Source organism: Dermochelys coriacea, chromosome 9, assembly GCF_009764565.3.
Source record: "Dermochelys coriacea isolate rDerCor1 chromosome 9, rDerCor1.pri.v4, whole genome shotgun sequence".
Lineage (NCBI taxonomy): Eukaryota > Metazoa > Chordata > Testudines > Dermochelyidae > Dermochelys > Dermochelys coriacea.
Window position 1 is genome coordinate 43,778,383 of NC_050076.1, and position 19,350 is coordinate 43,797,732.

General features: G+C 41.4%; 1 long non-coding RNA gene across 1 annotated transcript in view; it reads right to left on the reverse strand.

Moving 5' to 3' along the window:
- The window catches only part of LOC122455891, a 106,813-nt gene that overhangs the window by 86,335 nt on the left and 1,128 nt on the right, over positions 1–19,350 (reverse strand). Inside the window, exons 2-3 of the long non-coding RNA XR_006274399.1 lie at positions 18,500–18,627; positions 11,019–13,937 (exon numbers count right to left, since the gene is read on the reverse strand). This is a non-coding gene — a long non-coding RNA (uncharacterized LOC122455891). The remainder of the gene's footprint in view (positions 1–11,018; positions 13,938–18,499; positions 18,628–19,350) is intronic.

Below are 19,350 nucleotides of genomic sequence, written 5' to 3' on the forward strand. Positions count from 1 at the left end.
CTTTTTATTACTGACCTTGGCACAAAAAGTGGGAGTGTGCTAATAAAGTTTGCAGATGATACAAAACTGGGAGGTATTGCCAATTCGGAGAAGGATCGGGATATTATACAGGAGGATCTGGATGACCTTGTAAACTGGAGTAATAGTAATAGGATGAAATTTAATAGTGAGAAGTGTAAGGTTATGCATTTAGGGATTAATAACAAGAATTTTAGTTATAAGTTGGGGACGCATCAATTAGAAGTAACGGAAGAGGAGAAGGACCTTGGAGTATTGGTTGATCATAGGATGACTATGAGCTGCCAATGTGATATGGCTGTGAAAAAAGCTAATGCGGTTTTGGGATGCATCAGGAGAGGCATTTCCAGTAGGGATAAGGAAGTTTTAGTACCGTTATACAAGGCACTGGTGAGACCTCACCTAGAATACTGTGTGCAGTATTCTCCCATGTTTAAAATGGATGAATTCAAACTGGAGCAGGTACAGAGAAGGGCTACTAGGATGATCCGAGGAATGGAAAACTGGTCTTATGAAAGGAGACTTAAGGAGCTTGGCTTGTTTAGCCTAACTAAAAGAAGGTTGAGGGGAGATATGATTGCTCTCTATAAATATATCAGAAGGATAAGTACAGGAGAGGGAGAGGAATTATTTCAGCTCAGCACCAATGTGGACACAAGAACAAATGGGTATAAACTGGCCACCAGGAAGTTTAGACTTGAAATCAGACGAAGGTTTTTAACCATCAGAGGAGTGAAGTTTTGGAATAGCCTTCCAAGGGAAGCAGTGGGGGCAAAAGATCTATCTGGTTTTAAGATTCTACTTGATAAGTTTATGGCGGAGATGGTATGATGGGATAATGGGATTTTGGTAAGTAATTGATCTTTAAATATTCAGGGTAAATAGGCCAAATCCCCTGAGATGGGATATTAGATGGATGGGATCTGAGTTACCCAGGAAAGAATTTTCTGTAGTATGTGGCTGGTGAATCTTGCCCATATGCTCAGGGTTTAGCTGATTGCCATATTTGGGGTCGGGAAGGAATTTTCCTCCAGGGCAGATTGGAGAGGCCCTGGAGGTTTTTCGCCTTCCTCTGTAGCATGGGGCATGGTTGACTTGAGGGAGGCTTCTCTGCTCCTTGAAGTCTTTGAACCATGATTTAAGGACTTCAATAGCTCAGACATGGGTGAGGTTTTTCATAGGAGTGGGTGGGTGAGATTCTGTGGCCTGTGCTGTGCAGGAGGTCGGACTAGATGATCAGAATGGTCCCTTCTGACCTTAGTATCTATGAATCTATAAACAGTCAGGACCCAGGTATAAGACAGAACAAACTGAAGGCTGTTCTACCCTGCAGCAGATACCAGTGACCATTAGGCACCAATACGGTAATATAGAGATCAGTTGGTAATACAGGACCAAGCCTCATTCCCTTTGTTCTGGGCACACCCCCATGCCAGCAGGAAGTGGTATGGCTTCACTGGCTCTAAACTATTGGAAGATTCCAAATACTAGGGTGATCCTGCTTCAAAGCTATTTTGCTCAAGTGATAGAGCATAATGCAACCCCAATGCAGCGGCAAATCTAGGCTGAAGTTTGTGGACTAAGCCAATCCCTTCCTTTCCTGTTTTCACTGGCAGAATGGAAGTGTTAGCACACAGTGCATCAGTGTCACTAACAAAACTACAGAGAAATGCCCTAAGGAGGTACTTTTGAGGGCCAAATTGATGCATGGGAACATGGTCCAAAGTCCTGAAAATGTTATAAAGAGCACATTTGGACTCAGAATGAAGTAGTGAATGGCACTAAACCCATGACATTCACTGTTTGGGCATTGTGTGTAGATGAAACAGAAAACTGATACTGTATCAAAACTGCACAAGTTTGTTATTGCAAAGATAACTGGGAAAGTAAAAAAAATACATTCTGTTTTTGGAAACAAACAAGGGATATAAATCCTGGAATAATTCCACATGCACCCCTCCCTATGACTTTGTAATAGAAGAAAGAAACTACTGCAAAAGTTCACTACTTTAAGACCCTTTGTATTATAGGGTACAGCTGGCTGAAAGTTTTTCATCAAAACTGACAGAAAATGCCATTTTCATCTCAATCAAAGCATATTTTGAAAAACTGTATTTTGTCCAACATTCCCACAGAAAACAAATATATTTTGGAATAGAAAAGTTTTCAGTTTCAGGAAATTTGTTTTGGAAAATGTCAGAGTTGTGTTTTGGATCTAATTGTTAGCTTCCTGACATGTCGGCAGTAGTACATAACATGCAGTACTATGATGTGCTACTGCCAGTGACATGTCCTATTATTGCACAGTATAATAGCTGGAATATTACATTATATTAATGGATTTTTAAAAAGAAAATAAAAGGCAGCTGCTAATGAGTGCGATTGAAACATTACTTTTTAGATCAATGGTCTACTGTTTGCACTGTAATGAAACAGTTTGGTGTTCCAAGGTTTGCCAGATCTATTGTTGAGCAGGGCACTTTGAAAGTTTAGCCAGCTCCAGATAGCCCTTCACCAGCAGACCTGGATACAGTCAGTAAGCCTCCTTGCTCTTCTTTACTGCTACACAACCAATTTTCACTCTGGAGCTCCTAAGTGAGGCACACACATTGTGTGTGTAAACACTCAATTGGGCCTTTAGATGTCCAAATGTAGGATTTGGGTAAATTAATTTAGGTGACTAAGTTTGAAATTCAAGCCCAGAGATTTCAGCCAAGATATTCAAACTTGATTGCCTTAAATTAGGAACCTAAAAAAGTGGCCTAATTTTAGAGTGGCTCAGCACCAGCAGCTCCTACTTCAGTATTTAAACAAACAATTTCAGTAACCTGGAACATTCCTCCAACAACTTTTCTTCAGTGTATTCCTGACAGAACAGTACAAATAACTGATTTGTACCCACATGGCAGATGCAATCTCTGAAAAACCTGAAGTAAAACCACCCTTTAGACAAAGGCATCCAATAGCTGACAGTCGAAGTCAGCAATAATCAAACTTGAGATAATGTGAAAATCGCTAACAGCAATGGTACTCAACCATCGGAATGGATTGCTAAGGGATGTGATAAATTGTCCATCATCTGGAGTCTTTAAATCAGTGGTGTGAAACACACAGCCTGAGGGCATAATTATGCGACTTGCATTATATACTTGTGTTCTACAGAACCTTAGCTTTCATTTAAAATTTTTTTCTAGCCTTCTTAGCTGCAGAGATAACCTTCCAACAGTGAACCGAGTGCAAACAGATATCATAATGTTTGTTCAAGTCTGCACACAGCCTGAAACAGTAACTCTGGGGTGCAGAGTCCATGTCCCCTCCTAATATCCTTGGAGCCAGACCTCTGAAGCCCAATGACACTTCAGTTTCAACATTAACTATCCCACTGTGGATTTTTTTTGTGCCACATGGAACAGAAAAGGGAGGGGCCTTAAGGGGAGGAAACTCGGAGTTGCTGTAGGGAAGGACAGAAAAGACTCAATTTTACTTTGAGAATTGCCCTGGTTATGTTTATTGGGGCATAAGAAATTCCCATTGAGTAAGAAGTTTCCACCCACCACTGTTCGTTAATGATTAATTAGTTGGAAGAATGAAGGCTACTTTCTTTGGCACAGCAGCACGTCTTTCCGTCTCCTGGAGCTCTTCACTGCATTTTTAAAGATGGTACATTGACTGAGTCTATCACTTCACTACAGAATTTTATTTTTTCACTTCACCCACCTTTCCACACTTAAGTCTGAGCTGCTGGGAGAATATTAATGTGCTTTGCAAGGGACAGCATCCACAAGCAATATTTGGCAATAAACTGGAGGGAAAAAGGTGCAAGAATGGATAAAGCAAATTCATGTCACATTTCAAGTGTATATTCACCAAAGTCCACCTCCTCCCTCCCCCCACCACACACACGTACTAGTCTTTACTCAGTTTGTTCTTTCCTTCTTAGTTAAGGTTATAGATCAGTGGACATGGAGAAATATTGATCTGTCCCCTTTATAACAGCCCTTAACATACTTGAAGATCATCATCAGGTTCTCCCCACCCTCCAAAACTAATTTTCTTAAGACTAAACATGCCTCGTTTAAAAAAAAAAACAACACACTTTTCATCATAGGTCAAGGTTTCTAAATCTTTTATCATTTTTGTTTATCTCCTCTGGACTCTCTCCAGTGTGTCAACATCTTTCTTAAATACTCACCAGTGCCAAGTGTACCGGGACTGTTACCTCCCAGCTCTTGTATACTATAATATTAGCCTTTTTTACAATTACGTCACATTGTTGACTTCTTCAATCTGAGATCCACTGTAACCCCCAGATCTTTTTGTGCAGTACTACTGCCTAGCCAGTTATTCCCCATTATATAGTTGTGCATTTGATTTTTCCCTTCTTAAATGCAGTACTTTGCACTTGTCTTTATTGAATTTCATCTTGTTGTTTTCAGACCAAATTCTCCAAATTTATTAAGGTCATTTTGAACCATGATCCTGTCCACCAGAGTGCTTGTAATCCCTCTTAGCTTGATGTCATCCACAAATTTTATAAGCATGCCCTCCACTCCATTCTTCAAGGTCATTAATGAAAATAATAGTCCCAGATCCAGGACAGACACCTGTGGGACTCCATTAAATATCTCCTCCCAGTTGGACAGCGTAGCACAGATAACTACTCCAAGTATAGTTTTTCCAGTTAGTTATGCACCCGCTTTATCGTAATTTCATCATCTATTAGTCTCTCCCTCCCCTTTTATATCCAATATTCCTATTCTTCCTAGCCTGGTTTTTAAACCCTTGTATAACTAAGGGTAAGATATCTCTGGAATATATCCTTATCTGTTTAGCTACATTGAAAAGCCACCAAGGTTCAAACTTATACATCAGAACATAACCAAACTTTGACATGTTTCATCAGATTGATTGCATATTAGAATTTAGATAATAAATATATATTAGCAGCACCCATACATTTAAATGGTTAAAACTCTTGTATCTTAACTTTTGAGCCTGGATCAAAAGAAATCCCTGCTGCTTCCTTACTTTTCACTTTAAACGTGGTGTTTATGCCTCAGTCACATTTCCAGTACCTTTCTCCCTCTCAAATTCACAAGAATGACCCGAGTGACTTGCCAGTCAGGACCCAGAGGTGAGAAACATTTCTCTCTCACAGCCAATTATTTAAACATCCCTCCTATTTGTTTGAGCCAGCAATCTCCTAGTAGAAGGTGTTAAAGGTCACTTGGAATATATTCTAGTTATGAAATATATTAGGGGAAAGGGGCTGCTCTTTCCCTTGAGAGTTCAGGCAGCCTCTAAAATATGAGAGTTCATTTACCTTTTAAATAGACTGCTGTGAATTTAGGCATCCAAAAGTCCCTTGTGAAAAAGCCAATACATTCTCTTAGCTGTTTCAAACACACATGCTCTCCTTGACAGGAAAGCTAGTGACTGCAGTATTTATACTCGTATTCAGTTTTCATACAGACATTCCATCTCCCCAGGTCTCATGGGCTGGGAGAACTCATCATGTTCTATAGGTCCACATTTCAACCCCATGTGAGTGAAGAGAACTTACCTAGCACCCACTAACTTGTGCTGCATAAATATCTAGCTCTTATATAGCGCTTTTCATCAGTCAGTTTATAGATTCATAGATTCATAGATACTAAGGTCAGAAGGGACCACTCTGATCATCTAGTCCGACCTCCTGCACAGCGCAGGCCACAGAATGTCACCCACCACTCCTATGAAAAACCTCACCCATGTCTGAGCTATTGAAGTCCTCAAATCATGGTTCAAAACTTCAAGGAGCAGAGAAGCCTCCCTCCAGTCAACCATGCCCCATGCTACAGAGGAAGGCAAAAAAACCTCCAGGGCCTCTCCAATCTGCCCTGGAGGAAAACTCCCTCCCGACCCCAAACATGGCAATCAGCCAAACCCTGAGCACATGGGCAAGATTCACCAGCCAGATACCCAGGAAAGAATTTTCTATAGTAACTCAGATCCCAGTTCCAGAGCCCTGTACAAAAGGAGGTCAGTCAGGATCATTAATCCCATTTTAAGATAAGAAAATGGAATCTCAGAGAGGAGAAGGGACTTACCAAAGGTCACCAGCAGGCTAGTGGCAGAGTCAGGAATAAAATCCAAAAGGGTCTTTCAAGTCCCAGTCCAGCACTCTGTCCATTAGGCCACTGAGGATGTTAATGACTACTGTTCTGCATATATGTTCCTTAAAGGTACAGTGTTCACATCATTCCTGCTGGTGCAATGGGCATGTGATGTGCATAATCTTGAGCTCCCCCACATGGTTTGCACCTCTCCGCTGCCTCTGGATGTGGCAAGTCAGCACAGCACGCCGACACGCTAGTCATGCTCCTCCCCTTCCAGCGTGTTGGCTTGCCCCTTACGGAGCAGTGTTTTCCAAGTGCTGCTGTGATTTTCCACCCCACATAGCTGGGCTTTGCATTGCTGTTAGCCCGGCAGGTGTGTTTCTCATTTGATGTAAACCAGTGCAAGTTTTATCAGTTTGGTATCCATCGAGTCTGCACAGTGTAGTGTAAGTTACACACTGAGGTGGCAGGAGGTGAGCATAGCAGAAATCCGCACAACACTGTTAAATGAAGGAGCCCTGATTCACACACTTGTACATCTGCACAATCCTCTACACTCCTGGTTCCAAATTTAGCCCTAGCTACCCCAAAACTTCTGAAAAAAGAAAAGGAGTACTTGTGGCACCTTAGAGACTAACAAATTTATTTGAGCATAAGCTTTCGTGAGCTACAGCTCACTTCATCGGATGCACTTCTTTGGGAGCAGCACTACCTATACCAGGGACAAATCAGTATATCCAACTGCTCCTCTAGCCATGTTATCGTTTATTATTTCTATTATGGCAGTGCCTAGATGCTCCGGTCCCATCATGCAAGGTACTTTACAAAAATGGCCCCATCCTGCAGGTGCATATGAGAAAAAGATAAGGGGAGTGCAAGGCAATAGTGAGACAAAGGTCAGTGTGATACGCAGCAGTCACCCCACACCAACTGCCAAGCCATTACCAAGCTTTCCATAGATGACACGGCAGAGGAGAGCTTTAAGGAGGAAGTCAGAGGATGACAAAGGCTCCGGGGGGAGGTATTTCTGGGGAGCTGCTCCCATGCATAAAGGCTGGCAGGAGAGAAAACATGGAGGTGTTTGTAGGAAATTTTTTTTTACAAATGGGCACCTCAAGTCTAGCATGATCTGCACAATGAAGAAGGGAACTGTCATCTCAGCAGCATATCAGAGGCAATAGGTAAGGTGGGGTATGCAGAGAAGGGCCTTAAAAGTGAAGACAAGAAGTTCATGTTTGATGTGTTGAAGAGGAGTCCAGGAAACAAAGGAAGAAGTGATATGGTTAAACTGATAGACCAAGGTAATGATCTCTGCAGAACTTTTTGAATGGGATAAGATGAGATTTCTCAAAACCAGAGAGGATGGGGATGCAGTAATCAAGACACAAGATGGAGGCCTGGATGAGATTTTTAGCTGTATGGATGGAGAGGAAAGGCTGGACCTAGAGCGACTATGCAGGAAGCAGCAGCGAGATTTATATACTGCCTGGTAGTATGGCTCTCCAGAGGGCTGAGTCAAGTCCCAGGTAACAAGGCTGAGTGGTCTTGTTGGTTTCCTGTTTCCTCTCTGCCACTCCAGCACAGGGAAGTTGCATACAGTTTCCTCCACAGCCTTCCTGTGGACCGTCTGCATTTGATACACTCCAGGGGGCTTATTTGGAAATCAAACACTGTTGGAAATTTGGTCAAGAAGTTGTGACACTGAAGGCGGGAGAGGGGAAGGAAGGGTAAGATGAAGCCTACAAAACATTAAGATATGTGTGCAATTTGCTAGTTTTAGAATAAACTCAGGAGTGTGAGCAAGAATAAGTGGCAGTGGGAAGGAGATTAGGGGCTACTGTAATTCAAATAGTAAGTGCCAGTCCATGTCAAAGTTCAGAATCTAAATAGATAAGTAACAAAGGGTAGAAGATTATCCCAATTTTGCCCATGGGAAATTGAAGCACAGGGTGATCATGTGACATGTTCATGGTCACACAGGGAGTCTGTAGAAAAAAATTGTAATTACATCCACATCTTCTAAGTCCTGATGTAGTGCTTTAATTACAAGCCCATCTTCAGTGCAGAAAGACTAAAACAGTAAAAAGTGAATATTATTGGTACATACAAAATAATGTGAATTAAACAGGCCAAATTAGAAAGGAGATGGCCATTTAAATCACCAAGTTCAACACAGAGTTAAGGCTAACTTGGGTTTCTTTCTAAAGTATCATAAGTCCACATGGGGGATGTTTAGTTCAGCAGGTAGCCTTTATATTTCCTCTTGCTAATCTGGCTCATTGTATTTCTAAATACATCTGACCTTATCTGTCCTGCTCTCTTTGTTCTAACTTTGCCATTTTTGTCAGAGTTCAATAATTTTGATCTAGAGAAGAGAATGGATAAAATAAGGGGTGTCTGTAGAATAAAAATTCTCCAAGCAATAGAAATAGGTGAAGGTTAAAGAGGAAGCCTTTCCAACAAATGCACTCTTGAACTGTAAGGTTTCAGAGTAGCAGCCGTGTTAGTCTGCATTCGCAAAAAAGAAAAGGAGTACTTGCGGCACCTTAGAGACTAACAAATTTATTTGAGCACAAGCTTTCGTGAGCTACAGCTCACTTCATCAGATGCATTATTTTCCACCGAATGCATCCTTTGAAGTGAGCTGTAGCTCACGAAAGCTTATGCTCAAATAAATTTGTTAGTCTCTAAGGTGCCACAAGTACTCCTTGAACTGTAAGGGAAGCAATCAATTTCCTCTAAAAGTTAAAACCAATCACAAGACCACCAATAACATTTTCACCAGCAAATATGAACTTCTGAGTAATAAGATGGGAAAATAGGAAAAAGTACTGTTGATGTAATGGAAAAGTATCAGATAGTTACCTAGATCATCTTACTCAGATGATTCTAAGGAAGTAGAAGACAGAAGACTAAAGTACATACTAATTATGATTGAATGCATCCATTATCCTACCTGGTTGGGGGTGTATAGCCTTAAAATATACATAATAGGCCAGAGCCTCAGTTGGTATAAATTGACATATTTCCACTGAAGCCAATGATGGTATACACATTTACACCACCTAGGCATGTGGCCCACTAGCTATTGCTGAAGAGTACATTATTTTGAAATATCAACACTGTATTCATATTTACTTGGTTTTGGTATTAATCAGTATTTTTATAGATTTAGTGTAATACATTTGAAGAACAGTTTAGGCATCACATAATTGGGCTTTTTAAATGTTACACTCAAATATTCACTAGTGTACACTGAGATATTCTTTGGTTGACCTTCAGTACATTTCCCCTCCTAGCCCAGCTGTAAGATGACTGACATGATGGAGAGGAGTGTGTTGTGACTGTCTTTGCTATACTGGAATACTTGGATGAGCCATCACTGCCAGTAGATCATCACAGAACATAACAGTTATTTGTCAAGTGTACAAGCTAGCCTGGTGCCCTCATGTCATTTTTCTGTCCTTGTTCTCATGCTAACTTATCCCAGCTTCTTTGTGAGATAAACGGAGTAGGACGTCCCACTAGCCACTTTGTTCAATTGACCAAAACCAAAATTTTCTAAAAGTGGCTAGTGATTTTGGGTGCCTTGGTTTTTGGTTGCCCAACTCCAGACACCTTAAAAAGGACCCGTGACATTCTATAGCTTGGGGCAGCATCCTGGAACCCCCATATTCCTTATTTTTATATATCATGATCTCACATATAAAGCATGCCTTGTAAGGTATCAGGGGAAAGGTTATGATCTGCTGAAAGTCATTTCTCTATCCATATATGTATTTCATTATTGCATATGAAGTTATGAGAATTGTATTGTATGGTGGTCACTAAAACATGCTGTAAGCTGGGGAATCAGCAAGATATTAGCTCCCCAGAGGCAACTGCAAGGAAAGTAGCCACACCCGGATGGGGTGGTAATCAACCCATCAACAACCATTGTACAGCAAGGTAGCTACAATGCAATGACTCACTTGCATGAGGCCACACCAGAGGAATTGCTCAGCTTTGCCTGGAGACTCAGCAATGCACCCAGACATGCCTGGACTTGTGTTTTCCAAACACATGGACTGAGGGTATAAAACCAAACACAAGGGGCCCATGCTGGACCTTACTCCTTCACCTACCTAAGCTGCAAGCAACAAGGACACTCTGAAGATTCCAACTGAGGGGACTTGCCCAGATTTTAAGGGACAAATCTATATACTACGAACTGCAATATCTAGTGGGGTGAGAAAAACTGCTTAGTCTAGTTGTTGCCCAGTCTAATAGGGTTGAGAGTTTAGACTACGTGCTTATATTTTATTTCTTTTGGTAACTAAATGACTTTTTGCTTATCACTTAATGTCACTTAAAATCTAATCAAACTTCTTTTACTGTTTATCTTTACCAGTGAGTTTGCCTGAAGTGAATTGTAAATGTGCTCAGGTTTTACAAAGGCTAGAGTATGTCCACGTTCCACTGATGAAGTGGTGAACCAATTAATAAATTTGCACTGCTCGTCTTGAGCAGTTCAAGATGATATATTCTTGAGGTACAGTGCTGGGAGGGGATTTAGCTCTGGTGCCTTTCTCTGTGTGATTCATGACTGGCTCTGGGACCATTCTTGCAATAAAGCTGTGTGAGGGGGCACCACATGCTGTTGTGCCGAGTGATCACAGCACCTGGAGGGGTTTGCTGCTTTTCACTAGCAAAGCATTGTGAGAGAGACAGCCCAGGCTGGAGAGATAAAGGGGCACAGCAGTCTCACAGTCCCAGGCTGCACCCCAGGGATCCCAATCAGAGGACCTACTTTCCAGAAAGTGCTGAACACATTCTCTCTGAAAATCAGGCCCATTTAAGGTGTCTCAGATTGGACACCCAATATAATTAGTCACTTTTGAAAATCTTAACCCTTATATTCACACTGATAGATGAAACAAGCAGGCCTTCTCCACAGCTCACAGAGAACCCACCAGTACAGGCCCCAGAGTATTTTCCCAGGCAGTTTTGTTTTCCAAAAATAAGCAATATTAACAAAACCCATCTCCTCAGTCCACTCTGGGCTTCAGTTCCCTGAGGATTTTCCTCTTCACCTCTCAGGAGCTCTTTGCAGGAATCTTCTGGGTTCTGTTCACGGAGCACTACCACCCGGGGCTTTCTCCTGCCCTGCCCTGCCCTGCCCTGCCCTGCCCCATGCCATGCCATGCCATGCCCTTGCAGCACACTGACTCACTAGATCTTCCTTCCCTATGGCTCCAGGTGCCTCTTTTAAACCTAATTTGGGTCAGCTGACTAGTCAAAGGTGCATTGGCCCTGACCCCTCTTAAAGGGCCTAGTCACCATAGCATACTCAGCCTCTTAAGGGCTAGAAATCTGGTTTCCCTTTCCTGGGGCTTTCCAGTAACAATGAGTACACCACTTTGTATCTCCCATTCCAGTTACATTATTTAAAAAGCAAAGTTTATTTGGCAAGGGGTAGAAACCAAAGTCATAAAAGTTGGTTAATCAAATTGATACTTATGTAGCACTTCACTACAAAAAAAAGTGCCACTAAGCCAGCCCCAGAATTTAGATGATTTGATCTAACCTAATATGAACACCACTTACTTTGTATAGTAGAAATTCATTGTCTTTGTGCATAGTGGATTGCATCCTTCATTCCAGCTTACATCAGGTAAGAGACAACAGACAGTTTCCTCACCAATTACCTCCTTCCAATCTTGCATGACTAGCCATTAGTCTTAAAGAACTCCAAACCACATTTGAGATAGGCCTCAGTTTCCCCTAATGACTTCCAATACTTGGATAGACATTTAGCTAGGCAAATCCACATGTGTGAACAGTTCAGCCCCAGAATTTCCCAAGGCAATTATTCATACTGAAGTTACATAAAGTTTCAATGAAGTTTAATACAAAATTTAAAAAGTTAGATACCCACACCTATCCATGCAGCTCAAACCACAGTTAGAAACGATTAGGCTGAGGAATAGTATCATATCTCCACAAAGTGGTCTGGCAGAAAGATTTTTCTCCATCATTGGAGTTAATACACCACACATTCCAAAGGATTCTACACCTAGATGGCCGTAGCTTCAAAAGCTCTCAGCAAGAGCACAGAGAAAAATAAGACAAAGCATGTTCTCTCACACACTGGAAGAAGGTGACAGCCACTATACAGAAGCAAGTGAAAATGAGAAATAATGGAGATGTGTCAGGAACTAGGAGCTAACAGGTTCCAACCTGCTACTCAGGGCCCTGCTAACAGTTGCCAAAATAGAAGCTAAACCCTGACAGAGCATTCCAGTCCTGGAATCCCATTGGCAGAAGAGTCAGGGTCCTGATTAGTTCACCACTTCCATATAAACCCAGCACAGGACCAGGAGTTGTCCATGCAACTAGGATTTCCCTGCTTAGGACTGCTTCCTCTGCAATACCTGATCCTTGCTACCGCTCTCCTGGTAACTTGACCCTATCTGCCTCCTGACATCTGACTCTCAGTTTTGCCCTCTGACTTGCGTTGGACTCTGGCCTTCTGGCTTGCCTGGTATCTGACCCGGTCTGACTACAGACTCCTGCTCTGACCGCTAGGTCAGACTGCCCAGGCCCCATCATGACAAAATGAGAGCTATCAAGGGGAAAAGCATCGAATGGACTATGAATATTAGAGTGACACAAATGATATAAAAATGATTATCTAAGGGAACTAGTTCTGTTTCCACTGGAGTCAATGGGTAAACTCCTAATGATATTGTTTGCAGGCTCAGGTCCATAACAATCATGACATACTAAACATTATAAAGGAAAGAACGTAGTCCCATATGCTCATATTGCCAAAAAGTAAAATCCTCCATAATGGCAGCATATGCTGAAGCCAGCATGTCAAGATACTAGTATATAATGCAAGGTAATGTCTATGTAAATGTGATTGTGTCTTCATAGTGAACTATGTCACTTTCAAAATATGCCCTTTGATACTGCCCCCTTGGTTTCACTTCCATCCCTGAATAAGGGCTGGTGGCATGGCACAAGAGAGGCCAAGGGGCAGATTGTGCTTTGAAGACTCTGGCTTGACCTGGAGGAGCTATCAGAAGAATTGTGCTACCTGGAGACAGTCTCATATGGAGGTCCAGGGAGCACAGAGGAAGTGTGCCTCCAGCATCATCCTGTATATTGGAGTGGCATGTTCCATCTAGCATATCTGGCCAGCTCTTCCATCACTGCTTCAGTCAGAGATGGGGCAACATCCCTGCCTCACTGCAGAGGCTTATGCCGCAAGGAAGACTGAGTGTACACAGGGATCATAACTGTGCCTGACACTTGTGGATCATATATGGCTGTAGCCCCTTGTCTCCCAACCTCTCAGTGCACTTGCACAAGGGTGAAACAATCTGGTCCTAAAGATGGTATGTTTCTGTAGCACAGAATACTCAGGGGACCAGTGAGGTGTCTAAGAAGTTATATTAAGATATATATCAGGTGCTCTTTAACTCACAGATGAGAGCCCTATCACTGTACGCTATCCAGATGCTTGTACTGCACTCATTGCCTTAGTATCTGAGCATCTTCTGAGGCAGGCTAAGCCAGCATGTAGGGGTATACTCAGAAATTTTAATCAGAAATTGAAAAAAAAAAACAGTTCATACTGTGTCAGATTCAAAACAGCATAGGCAAATCTCAGTTTGCTGAGCCCCAGTCAAGACTGCTGCTAGAAACTCTGTGTTGAATTCTTGGCTTATTTCAGGGGGAAAAAAATCATAAATTGAAGCTCTGTCACTGTAAAGAGGACAGTCTGTTGAAATGTTATTGCTGGAGACTGTTCACTTGTGAAACTGGGCCAGCCGACTGAAAAAAAGAAAACTAATTAGTTTGCTTCATAGCTGAATAACCTCAAGCAACTGCTGGAGTAACACTTCTGTGATCTGTTTCCCTTTATGAAATATTGGGCAAAGAAAAGGCACTGGCTTGATGACACAAGAATCGATAAATAAGTTTTTAGTTTATCAAGGCTGTTTATACTAAATAACAGTTTATATGGGAAATACAATTATTCCTATCTACATAAGCAGGATGAGAATATTGGAATCTATCAGTGTACATACATTCTTAATACCAACTCTAAGTGAGTCCAGCATCTCCATAAAAGTATTCATTTGTTGTTCCCTTAGCATCTCATTTGGCATTGTACATTGGCTTGTGTAGCACCAAACTGCATTATGGATCATTATTTAGTGCCTAATCCTGCAAGCCCTTATTTGCGTGGGAAAGGATTGACTGCATGTACAAATAAGGGTTGTCAATTAACTCAGACAGTGACTTTCAGTCAAATATATTATTCACAAATACAAGTTATCATTCAGATGCATTCATTATGCCCTTTTACGTGCATTTGAAAATCGTGTGATCTGCCGTGCATATCTGAATTAAGAGTTGAATACAAAAGTTGGAACTGAAGCTCCAAACATTTCTTTCAGTGAGTAGTTCCATTGATACCAATGAAGCTATTCCAGTTTACACCAGCTCAGGGTTAACCATTCATTACAGCTTCTACTGATCATTTATAAATATACCCTTAATTTCAAGTGTGTACCAGATTTTGAAAGATCCACAAGTGCAACTACAATAGATGTAAAGATTTCTGGTTTGTAAGTGCAAAAGGTGCACCTGAGTTGCACTCTGGAATGTTCATTTGCAAATTAAATTAGGGTTTTTTCCTATGGAAACTGTTACACTTATAAACAGTACAGCAGTTAAGATGTCCTTTGAAAGTGTCTTTCTGATCCTGCTTCTATCTAAATCAATGGCCAAACACCCAGTCATAAAAGGATTGGGCTCAACTTCAAACACAAGTCTCTTTCTGCTGATTGTGTGCCATTCTCTGGGGGAATTGGAAAGCAAGGCACAGAAAGGAGTTGTTTAGTGTTAGGTTTCATTGTATACAATGTATTTTGTTTGAGGATTAATTGTACTTTTTCCTGAGAGTGAGAAGAGACTGGCCTAGTCCTTCACCTCAAGTGCGTTGAGCCCAAGCAGCCACACTGTATTCAAAAATACATTTTGATAATGACCTTGAAGTGCTTGTGTTGTGAAAACTCTTCAAAGGAGCATTTAATGACCGCATATTATTCAACAACATTAGTGAGCCTCCTTTTGCCTCTGGAGATTACAGCGATCTACATTTCATGTATTTGTAATAATTAGGTAATAAACAATGGGAGACAACTTAGGACACTAAAAAACAAACGTTTTCTAAGTGGTTTCAGTTATTAAGCTCTGTCACAATTCCTGCAGCAAGGCCAACACACTACAATGGAGGATTCCGTTCCCTTTGCCATGACTATCATGGCAAAGATTTAGAATTCGCTTTCTCACCTCACCACACAGTAAATTGCATGTGATGTGGGCAACTATCAAGGGAAAGTAGATACTTGTCTGGGTCACTGAACAACTATTTGTCAGGGTTCCGGCTAGTCCTAATTATGAAAGGTGTAGCTACATATTGCCTGTTTTGTGAAATTTGCTTCCTTCCCAGAGCTCTAGCCAAGATTGTAGGGAAGAACCTTACATTTACACTTAAGTTTCACTAGCATAACTATGTCAGTAAGGGGTGTTATTTTCTGACAACAGAGCTATGCCAGTCAAAGCCACAGTGAGGATGCAGTTGTACCCATATAAGGCACTTCATGACACTATAGCTTTTTTTGCTGAACTGGAATAAGCTAAACTGCCTGTACTAGGGGGTTGATGCTTTTGCCTACAAAGTCTTAGATTTGGGTCACATTTTTGAGCCTGTTTTTGCATCCTTACAGGCATGGGTTTGTAAGTTATTAAAGAAAGCAGAGACACTGCTCTTCTGTGACTCAAGCAGCTGGGACCCTAAGCATGGCCTTGGTTTGAGCTTGGCTCAGACCCTGGGACTCATTTCTAGCCAGGGTTTGGGGAACACTGCACATCTGCCCCTCTACAGAAATAAGAATGGCCTTGGACATTTCCATTAAGCTGTATTTATTAGTCCAATTTCTTTCCCCTAGTCATGGATCTTAATTTTGCACACCTGTATATGCATGGACCGGTTTCTGAAGAGAGAGTGCTGACACACCCTAAACTGTCCCTTTTAAACACCTGTTAAAGGAAGCTTCCCTTAAACAGGCTTCCCTTGTACAAATATAAGTGTAGCTTATGCCTCTTTCCAGAAAGACAGAGGGGGTGCAAGCTTATTCAAATCCACTTGATTAGGAATTCAGTAGAATGTACAAAGATATTATTTCACTATTCACCAAGCTGTCATCTTGCCCTGTTGTCATTTACTTTCCATTATTCTTTGAAAAATTCAAAGATAAAAGGCTGCAGAGGTGTCACTCTGATGTAACTGGTCTTTTCTGCCAAAAAGGAATTGGAGTGTTCCTGGCATTGACAAAAATCTTAGATTGAAAATACCATCCTTATTCAAGAGAAATCCACCAGGGGGAGCTTTTCAGGGACACTCAGATTCACGAAGTGTGATGGTTACATAGGAACACATGGTAGGAATTGCAATGTCAGAACATGTGTTGATCTAGTCCCATGTCCTGTCTCTGACAGTGGCCAGAACCAGCTGCTTCAGGAGAAGATCCAATAAATGCCCAACATGGACAACTATGGAATAACCTGCCCATAAAGAAAGTTTCTTCCAACCCCCAATCAGTTAATAGAAAAGGAGTACATGTGGCACCTTAGAGACTAACACATTTATTTGAGCATAAGCTTTCGTGAGCTACAGCTCTCGATGAAGTGAGATGCATCCGATGAAGTGAGCTGTAGCTCACGAAAGCTTATGCTCAAATAAATTTGTTAGTCTCTAAGGTGCCACAAGTACTCCTTTTCTTTTTGTGAATACAGACTAACTCGACTGCTACTCTGAAACCAATCAGTTAATGATTGGCTCATGCTCTGAAGTATGAGGGTTTCCTCTCTTAAACCCCATTATCCCATCTAATCTAACTGGAGATGTGGATTATAAAAACATAAGTCTCTAATCCTTTTTTGAACCCTACTAAGCTCTGACCCTCAATAGCAGTTTGAGGCACTAAGTTCCACTGGTCAATACCTAGAATAATACAATTTACCTTTTTAAATTGTGTTGCTTTTTAAGGCCATTTAATGTCTCTGAACCCTTTCTAGTTCAGCTGTAACTTTAAGAGAATGTCCTGAACTGTATAAATTATTCCCAATCAGGGTATGCCATCAGTTCCAAGAATGGCATTAAATATTTTCAGTACTAAGTTCTGTCCCATGACTTACACACCCACAACTCAATTTATCTTTTGCATCGAACAGGCTGTCATTGACCTGTCCACAGTGACAGCCATGCCTCCACCCCTTCTTCCCACAGTGGTCATAGTTATTTAGAATCCAGCAGTGTGCATGAGTAGTTCAAAGAATTCCATTCTATGTGCATTTGTCAGAGATGACTTTTTCAGCACTAGCATAATACCCACTCACCTGGCTTTGACAACTCCCTGTGAAGTTTCTCAAGGCCAGCTCTAGCTGCAGTAAGAAGTGGATGCGTCTTCTGCAAGTTTTGCCACCTCATTATTTATCCCCCTTTTTGGATTAAATAATGCTGGTACAAGTGCAGAGCCTTTGTGGCACCCTACTATTAACTTTAGTCCTGCTGAAAGTTGACCATTTATTTCTACTCTGATTTCTCTGAGCTAATTTCTAATCCATTACAGTATTTTACCTCTCACCCCATGACTACTTCGTTTCTTGAAGAGCTCCATCGGGGACTTATAGCTGGAGATTTTCAAAGGCCACTGAAGATAGCTAAGCACCCAATTTCCATTGACTTTCAATGAAAGTTTGGGGCCTAAATTGCTAGGGAAAATCTCCCTCGTTAATTATATTCATTGGTTCTCCTTTAAATATGACAACAAAATCATAGACAAAGAAATATAGTAGGTTAGAAGGCATGATTGTCTGTTACTTAAGGAAAAAAAATAATTACACCATGGTTATCTCTAAGTGATCATTTCAATCAAGTTATCCGATACTGAGGTAGACTTACTGCTCTGTAATTTCTAGAATCACTTCTAAGAGTTTTAAAACGCATAACTATGGCATTTGCTCCTTACCAGTGTTCTGGTACAGTAGTTGATTTTTAATGATGGATTGCACATTCATTCTTAAAATTCCTTTGGAACTCTTAGATGTACAGTGGAAATACTAAGAGATTCAGTCCAGTTTTAGAGGGTTTTTTATTTTTATCCCCATAGCATCTAGGAGTCATGGATGAGGATGCCCTAGTACTAGGCATTGTACAAACAGAACAAAATGTGGTCCCTATCTTATAGAGCTTACAGTACAAGTAGAAGACAAGAACCATGCTCCCTATACTTGATGGGGAATGCTGCCGGAACCAGTAATACCTCTAAAAAAGTAGAAGGAATTGTCCCACTATATATTGGTCCTGGTGACTTGTTGCTCTTTATTCATCAATTTGTTTCACCACCTCCTCTTTTGACACCTTAATCTCTGACAGTGCTTCATCTACTATCTGAAAAAAGAAAGCATCTCCCCATTATCCTCTGCAGTGGAAACTAATACAAAGAAGTCATTTAACTTCTCCAACATCCTTAAACTCTTCAGTTATTCCCTTTATTCACCACAGATTCTTGCACTAGCTTCAAGGTGGATGACCTGTAGTCATAACAGCTGAAAATACATAATTTAATTTGAATAAGAAACTAGAGGTCTTAAGAACCAGAGCGGAGAGGTTAATTGTGAAAAATCTAGAGATGACAGTTAAAGTTTCTGTCACAGTGTCCATCCCCACCAAGACACCCTCAAACGGCTGACCTGGTGCAACATATGCATCCAGCCTCAGTTTCCCCTTCTTCAGTCTCAAGGGGCAACTGAGTTGCCCCTCCTTTCCTCACAGACAAGACCAACAGCCATCTCACCCACCCAGGAAAGGAAAGCAGTTCTTCTCACAGGCTAACAGGACCTCTGTTTTGGCGCATCATTTATTAATGTGTGCCTCAACTCCCAGGTCCCTCAAACTGAAACTGTTCATAACTCCTAAAGTTAAAGAGGCAGCAGTTCACCAAGTCTGTTGTCCCTGTGCCTGTCCTAACACACACGCACACGCCTCCAAATCATCTAGCTACCTGAAACAACAATCCCTACTCCATGACTCCTGCACTCCTACTCCAGGGCCTCCACCCCACTGATCAGTCTCCAAATTTCTTACAACTCTTCCATGGCAACTCTCACCTCA